The sequence below is a fragment of the Acyrthosiphon pisum genome, chromosome X (genome assembly GCF_005508785.2).
Source record: "Acyrthosiphon pisum isolate AL4f chromosome X, pea_aphid_22Mar2018_4r6ur, whole genome shotgun sequence".
NCBI classification, from domain to species: Eukaryota; Metazoa; Arthropoda; class Insecta; order Hemiptera; family Aphididae; genus Acyrthosiphon; species Acyrthosiphon pisum.
The window spans coordinates 47,538,845-47,547,114 of NC_042493.1; the positions used below are offsets into that span (position 1 = coordinate 47,538,845).

At 23.3% G+C, this 8,270-nt stretch overlaps 1 long non-coding RNA gene across 4 annotated transcripts; it reads right to left on the reverse strand.

The window, feature by feature from the left end:
• Window positions 1-593: 593 nt before the first annotated feature.
• LOC103308412 lies at window positions 594-6,619 on the reverse strand. Of its 4 annotated transcripts, none has more exons than XR_001678957.2 (7): window positions 6,235-6,619; window positions 5,032-6,161; window positions 4,281-4,456; window positions 3,564-3,698; window positions 2,535-2,656; window positions 2,286-2,438; window positions 594-916 (listed from the first exon to the last, which is right to left on the reverse strand). It is a non-coding gene; the product is annotated as an uncharacterized LOC103308412 (long non-coding RNA). The 4 variants fall into 4 exon arrangements; XR_001678956.2 differs by having other exon boundaries at window positions 5,032-5,114; window positions 5,180-6,610; XR_510426.3 differs by having other exon boundaries at window positions 5,032-6,607.
• Between the last annotated feature and the right edge of the window lie 1,651 nt (window positions 6,620-8,270).

The window sequence follows — 8,270 nt, forward strand, 5'->3', positions numbered from 1 at the left end:
TAAAATCGGTTGTACAACTCTTAGGGGAATATTAATTTGTTTATTGTAATTAAATTATTTATATACTTCCTATATTTTCTATATATACATATTATTATATAACAATTGATATTTTTAGTGTCCAATCACATATTATAATATATTAGGGAATTAAAAAATGTTTTGAAAATAGAAATGGAAAAAAAAAAAATTAAATATTAAAGAAAAATACAATTATATGCTACGATTTTGAATGAAGTATTGATATAAATTCTGTAGCTGTGTAACTCAAAATAATATTATTAGGTATAATACAACGATAGGTACAAAAGTTATCATTTTGATAGTAAAACCAATAATAAATTGATGATGAACCTCATTTTATTAGGATTTCAAGGCGATCCTATTTATTTTTTATCTCAAGTTTTTGAACAGTAAGCTGCCTATTAACTGATTATTTAAAATCTGTAAAGCATACAACTTAATTTATATACATTTATAATTAATTGTTATTTGAGAAATTATTTATTTTAAATATTTTCCATTTTATAATGTTATCTTGTTTTTTAATAACTAAAATTTTAAATTGTATATGAATCAAGAAAATCCATTAAACAAACATTATATATATTCGTACACCTTTAAGATGTTTTTTTAAAAGATTTTTAGCATGACAAATTAGATAGGTTACAGTTCACAGGTCATAGTTCTTTTATACGCATAAAGTGATAGTAACATTGTTGATGCGGACGTATTATATTACATTTTGAATTTTAATTCATAGATTATTTAATATGATACAACATTTCTGAACATATGTGGAGTTGGTGCTTTATTTTAAATATATTTAACACAATTGTGTGAGGTGATAAGTAAGAAATGTCTTGCGATCTTTTTAGCTTTTGCTTGATCTACATCAATTGATATATTTGATAGCCTAAAATAAAATAAACAAAAAAATATATTAATACAAACGAAACTAAAATACACTGTTAGCATTATAATTTACACTTATAAACTATTAGTAAGCAACAGGTATGCTTTAAACATAAATATACATAATTATACGGTTTTTATTTTTTTTTAGACACTTTTTCTGGATTAATTCTTTTTTTTAATAAAACTACAAATATTGGAATATTATATTGGACAAGCACTATAATTGTTTTTCATTCAAAATTTCAGGATTAAATCTACAGTTTGCATCCACAAAACAATTAATAAAACTTTACATACATCAATGCTTAAAAATAAATTTATTTTTAAATTAACCAACATAATATATCTGATAATTAGTTGTGTACAAAACGCCTATTGAATTAGAAGTTTCTGATATGCTAAAGCAGGCAAAATATAGATAACAATACAATTAGTTATTCATATTAATCTTAAAAACAATTTATGATTATTAATCATAAAAAATAAATAAGATTTTAATGGGAGTAATCAAAAATAAAAATGACCAATAATTAATATTAGCATATAATCCAGAACTAAGCATAGGTAATATTAAAGGTTTAACATCCAGATGATGTAAATAATGAAAATCTAATATCATACAAAGTCAACAACAACATTATTACTATGAAGCGAACAATAATTTTTAATTATTAAGTGAAATATTAAACAAATCCAGTAAAAATATGTTAGTATTTTAAAAACGATAAATTACCTTTATTATCTATTTATGCTAATAATTATTGAAAAAAAATAAACAAGGGTGGAATAACTTTAAATTTAACTTACATTTGACTAATATAAGTTGAATTAGTAGGTTAAAAAGATTAGTTAAATAGCCCAACCTTGCGTTAATATTATGATACAAAGGCAATATGGATAATTAAGTAAATGCTTAAAGAAACTTGATTTCCTTCTTATGAATCATTTAGTTTAGTCAAAATTCAAAAATGCATTGTTTTCATTCATTGATGTTAAAAAATACCATCTAATATCCTGAAAAGTATAATAAAGTGGAACTTCCATATTAAGTCACATGGAGCATAGAAAAAATTGTACTATATATCTTTCATTAAATAGAATTAAATAAATTTTGATACATGGAAGTTTGGTATATGGATGTTTCACTGTACAATAATTGTGAATTAAAATGCTTAACAAACCTTGTTGTAATATAAAAGTTTATTTTTTAAAAAAAATTATAGGAATAAAAGGTATTAGATATTATATGCCATACATTAATTTTAAAACTTAATATATATAATAGTTGTTCTATTAATAATTTTAAAATAGATTGAAAACAAAAATCATTAACTTCAGTAAATCAAAGACTACGAATAAAATTTCACCTTATTTTCAAGAAGACCTCACTCAACTCTATTCATAACAACAACAAATTAAAATAAAATATTTGGTGGGCATTCATTTGTCCATAAACTTGCTATTATATTATTAAACTTTTAGTAATTGTTGAAGGGACCCGGTATACAAACAATTCAAACCTTAAAACAAAAATTGTATTATAATATCTGGTAGGAAACAAAAATATAGAAATAAAAGTTATCAGTATAATTAAATAAGCAATAAGTGGAACATACATTGTGTATACCTGTATTACAGTTGGTACATGTAAATTAATTTATTTTTGAAGAAACAGACATAATATATCTGTTAACTATTTGTATATTGACAACCATCGCAAGAGAATGTTTTTAATATGCTGAAACAAATAGACCTATATTATAAAATAATATTTGAATAGGAATAATCAAAAATAAAAATAACCATAAAATGTAAGGTTTAAGATGTTTCATGCAGTTGGTATAAATAATGATTATACTAATAAAATATTTAAAACAACAATATTATTATGATGTGAAAGAGCATTATTAATTAGTATTTTGAAAATGATAAATAAACTTTGTCATAGAATGCAATAAGTTTAAAAAAAAAACAATGTTTGTGTTTATTTAAACTTGCATTTGTCTGTTATAATTTAAACTGTTCTATAATAACTTTCTGTTAAAAGCTATTAACATTAAATACCTAAACTATTCAGTTAAAATGATTAGTTAACTTGCCAGGATTTCTTCAATACTATGATACAAAGAAAAAATAGATAAATTATCTGATTATCTGAGTAAATACTTAATAAAACTTGATACCTATTCTTCTCATGATCATATAGTTTAGTCAATAGTTTATTGTTTTCAATAAACAATAAAATTAAGTTAAATTGTTTTTCTTTGAGAAGATGTTAAAAATGACAACATTATATCATAAAAAGTATAATACAAAGAAAGTTACTATGAAGCGGATAATAATTATGAAGTAGAATGAATAACAAACTCAACATTTTTTTTTTTTTTTTTAAACTATAATAGAAAAAAAAGAGTTAATCTGCAATTAATTGATTTAAAAACTGAACTTATATAAAAGTTGTTTTACTAATAATTTTAGCATATGATTATGATATAACATAAAAAACATAAACTTAAACATATTTAATAGTCTACTAACAGCTATTCACCTTATTTTTAAAAAGACCTCAACACATACCAAAAAAAAAAAAAAAACACTGAATTTTAATAAAATATATGGCAGGTATTGATTTGTTTATTACTCACTATTGTATTATTAAACAATTAGTGATTGTTCATGAGACTCGGCAGTCGGCATACAGATAAATGCAAATGATGTGCAATAATATCTCAATGCTTTCCAAAATAAGCACCAATTGCAATAAAATTTGAGAACAAACTCTGGAACAAAAATATAGAAACAAACGTTATCAGTATAGATTCAATATTATAAAGCATTTAAATAGGTACATGAAAATAAATATATTTTTGTATAAATTGACATATTAGGTCTGTTAACTAGATGTGTGTCTATGTATTATGCCCATAGCGCCAGAACATTTTTAATAAGTTATAACTTATAACAGACCTCTTAGAAAATAATATAATATTTTAAAATGAATAATCAAAAATAAAAATAACCTTAAAATGTAAGCATATAATCCAGAATTAAAAAATAATGCTAAAGATATTTAATTTAGATGATCTAAACAATGAAAACCTAATATCATAAACATTTTAAACAACAATATTATTATGAAGCAATCAATTAATCTGAAATGGAATATTGAACTAATCCCCAGCAGTTCAATAAATTGGTATTTACTTTTTTGAAAACGATAAATATAATTTGGCATTTAATGCAAATAATAAGTTTAAAAAAAGAAAAGGTAAATGATTATTAAAAATGAAACAACTATAAGCTTAACATACATTTGTCTATTATAAATTAAATGATTCGGTTAAAAAGATTAGATAACTTACCCAGTCTTGCGTTAATATTATATCCAAAGGCAATACGGATAATTAAATAAGTAAATGCTTAATAAAACTAGATTTCCTTCTCATGATCATTTAGTTTAGTCAAAAGTTAATTGTTTTCAACGAAGAACAACATTAAGTTAACTTGTTTTCATTGAGATGATGACAGATCTAATATCCTGAAAAGTAGAATGCTTATTAAACCCAGCAGTTCTATAAATTTTATTTTTGAAAAAAAAATAAGTGAACAATTTATTAGAAATTTGTGGTTGATTGATTTTAAAACTTAACTTTATAATAGCTGTTTTACTAATAATGTTGGTATAAATTAGACATAAAAAACAACATGCTAATAATATTTAATCTTATAATCATTTAATTTTATGATACTTGTATGATATTAATAATTAAGTTTATAAATACTTTTAAAAACATGATTGAATTTTAAACTTGATTTATTGGTCAATGGTCATGTTATAATAAATATACTCAACTTTCAATGGTAATGGATGAGAAATATTAAATTAATGACATTAATCTATGATACAACATATTACACAGTTCATTTTAATTACATGAGTATTAAATATGAAGTGAATAAAGTTAAATAATCTATCAATTTTATAAATTAAGTTTTATTTAATACTAACAACATAAATTATTAAGGTTTTTACCATTGAATATATTTAAATTCATGTTAAAATTAAGAGTGTTTTGTTAGTTTTATAAGATTTAACTAATCATTTATATTTACTTTCATCTTTTCTACAAATAAAGCAATAGTTTTTCATAGACTTATAACTTGCTAGTATCACGTACTGTAAGTTTGTGTAACAACTGTTTGAATTTAAAATCGTTATTTATTATTTTATTGCTCATTAATTAATATGGAAAATACATACAGTGTACGACCGAAGTCATAGCCATAGCTATTAGGTTGTATTCCATTGTAGTTGAGGATGATGAGGAACTTCTGATAACCCATGCCATCATAGTGTTCGACGTTTGTAGTAGTGTGGTAATCTGCTACTCGGCCTGATTGGTTGGATTGCCAGTTGCAGGAAGTAGCAAGACCGTGATGTTAGGATAACTCAGGGTTTATTGATAAAAATAATAGTCCGTGGAAAAGTTAAGGTGTTTATTAGAACTGATTCTTCAATAAAATATTTCTAAGTCCAAATTGACCAAATTATTACATAGACTGGCGTGAATATGCTTGCTAGTAGAAAGAGTAAACATGTTTTAATACAGGTTGTTTAAGGTCTGCTTTTATGAGGCCTAGGCTCTCCTACCTACCCCCTGGTCCATCGACTTCTCCATATTATTGCATCACGTCGTTATCTGTATCCTGCAGCCCAGTTGTGTAAAAGTCATATCGATGTTTCCACGAAACGCAAACCATTTATTAGATATTACATCCTGGTTTCTAGTTTAAGTATATATATATATGTGTGTGTGTGTGTGTGTTATATCTATCTCCATATTCTGTCACTAGATACGTGATTGGTGTCTTATGAAGTGGTTTTTTATATTAACGTCAAACTGTCAAACTTAAAATATAACTATCGAATATTATGACAACCCTATACAGCCCTAATAGGCTGACCTACCTCCTTATCATTGTCGTATATCTGTAATTTGGCAATTGCCAAATATTATTGTGTTCGTTCGCCTATTTCTGACAGTACTATTAATTAATATACTTTTTATTTATCTACCTATGTTCATTATTCATTATACACCATGAGTAAATGGATATTATCAGTTACAGTAGTTAGTATCATGAATTTAGATAATATACCAAGTATAACTAGTATACGTAGTATATTGTATTATTCCATTATGGTCAAAGCTGAAATTGTTTCCATGATTAATAGATGTCTCCTGAAATGATATTATTTTATGATAATTAAAAAATAATACCTATAATTAATTTAATAATTAAATATGAACTCACCAGGGGTATGACACTGTGCGAATTGGCCAGCAGTAGCAAATATTACAAACCATAAACGAGACACGAGTAGAAGTAGTAGTATTATAGTATTTGATAGTATTCGTTGTATGCATAGATAATAAAGAAATGGATTGGAAAGATTGGACACTCTACACCCTAGATGTCAACTTATTGAACTAAAATAAACTATCTTACATGTAACGATTCATTATTTGAATAATTAACAATGGAAATAAATCATAATACGTTATTGTTTAAATTCAAAATGTCATTAAAATTGAAATATTTATCTCGTATAAATATTGCTGAAGTTATATTGTAAAATTCAAAACAAATTACTACCTATTATACCAATATAATGCATATTTAATATACACATAAAATTAATACTAATAACTGAATTTTTGTATCCAAGCATATTTATTTTGTTCTAACTATTGGTATAACTTTTTTTAAACTTAATAGAGTTTTATATTGTACCAAAGTATTGTGTATTATTTATAACATATTAAGATATCGATTGTGTAAATTGCGATATTGTTAGTCTCTAACATGCAACAACAAAAACTTTTTTATTTCTAACAATAAGTAATAACTAATTAAATTACATTTAACTATTAATATAATTGATATACGTCTATACAAATATAATAATTTAAAATATGTTTAATTATGTAAATCAGGTAGTCAATCTAATTGATGAATATATAATAATATAATATTTGATATTATTAATATATAGTACATGTCTAAACAGTAATTTATGATAGACCAGTGTTTCCCAACCTTTTTACTGTGGCGACCCCCCTTTTGAGTTTAGCGATCCCACTACATAAATTTTTTTTAAATACTCGCATAGAATATAGATTATTATTAATAATTAATACTAAAATTACTTACATTGTACACAACATAGGATACATATAATATAATAATTATTTTTAATTAAAAAAACGTATACCAAATATTTACAAATATAATATATAATACATACAATTTTAATTCATACGCGAAATGATAAGTTAGTGACACCTGAGGGGGTCGCGACCCCCAGGTTGAAAAATACTGTGATAGACAACTATGACTATATTATGCTAGTTAATTAACTGTTTAACACTATTGGTTAATTCAATAACAATTTTCTTCACACACCACATTTACTTAAGTGTAATTTATATTTTTACACTAACCATGATCAACATCTCAAAAAAGTAATAATATTTTGGTATAAATTAAAAAATAATATATATTACATTTAATATTTTATGAGATTTTTGCGTAACACAACTGTAAAATAAAATAGTATTTATATAAGTTTTTAAATTGTATAATATATTAAACAATGCATATTTAGAACAAAAGAGCTTACATACATATTAGTCACTACATATTATAAAAGTAATGAACACAATTTTAAAAAATATCAGAATCTGTGGAACACCATTGACATAAGCTATTATGGTTTAAGTGTTAAACTGTGTCATTATTAATATTATTATTATATTTAAATTTAAACTATTTATTGTAAATCTATATATTAAATATTATAATTATGTATATTTTACACTGTATGTCTGTACCATACTATATAACTAAAATTAAATTGAAATTATATTACGTTAGGTATTTAAAGTTTATTATTATTATTAATATTAATATATTATTTGTTTTAGAAAAATTGACATGCAAAGCTCTTTGAACAATTTTGAATTGTAATATTCAAATTATACCAATTAGTAATTTAGTTATTTGCTGTATTAATCATAAGTTAAATATAAAATCTTATTTAATTATATTTAATACAATTATTAGATAGAAAATACATTTATTAGGGTTTCTAAAGCTACTTTGAATGACCAAAAATTAATGAATCTGTGGAACAGCACTGAGATCATATTATGGTTTTAATGTTAAACTGTGTCATTATTATTATTATTAAATTATTATTTATTTTAGAAAAATTTACATACAAAGTTCTTTGAACAATTTTGAATTGGAATATTCAAATTGTACCAATTATTAATTTAGTTATTTGA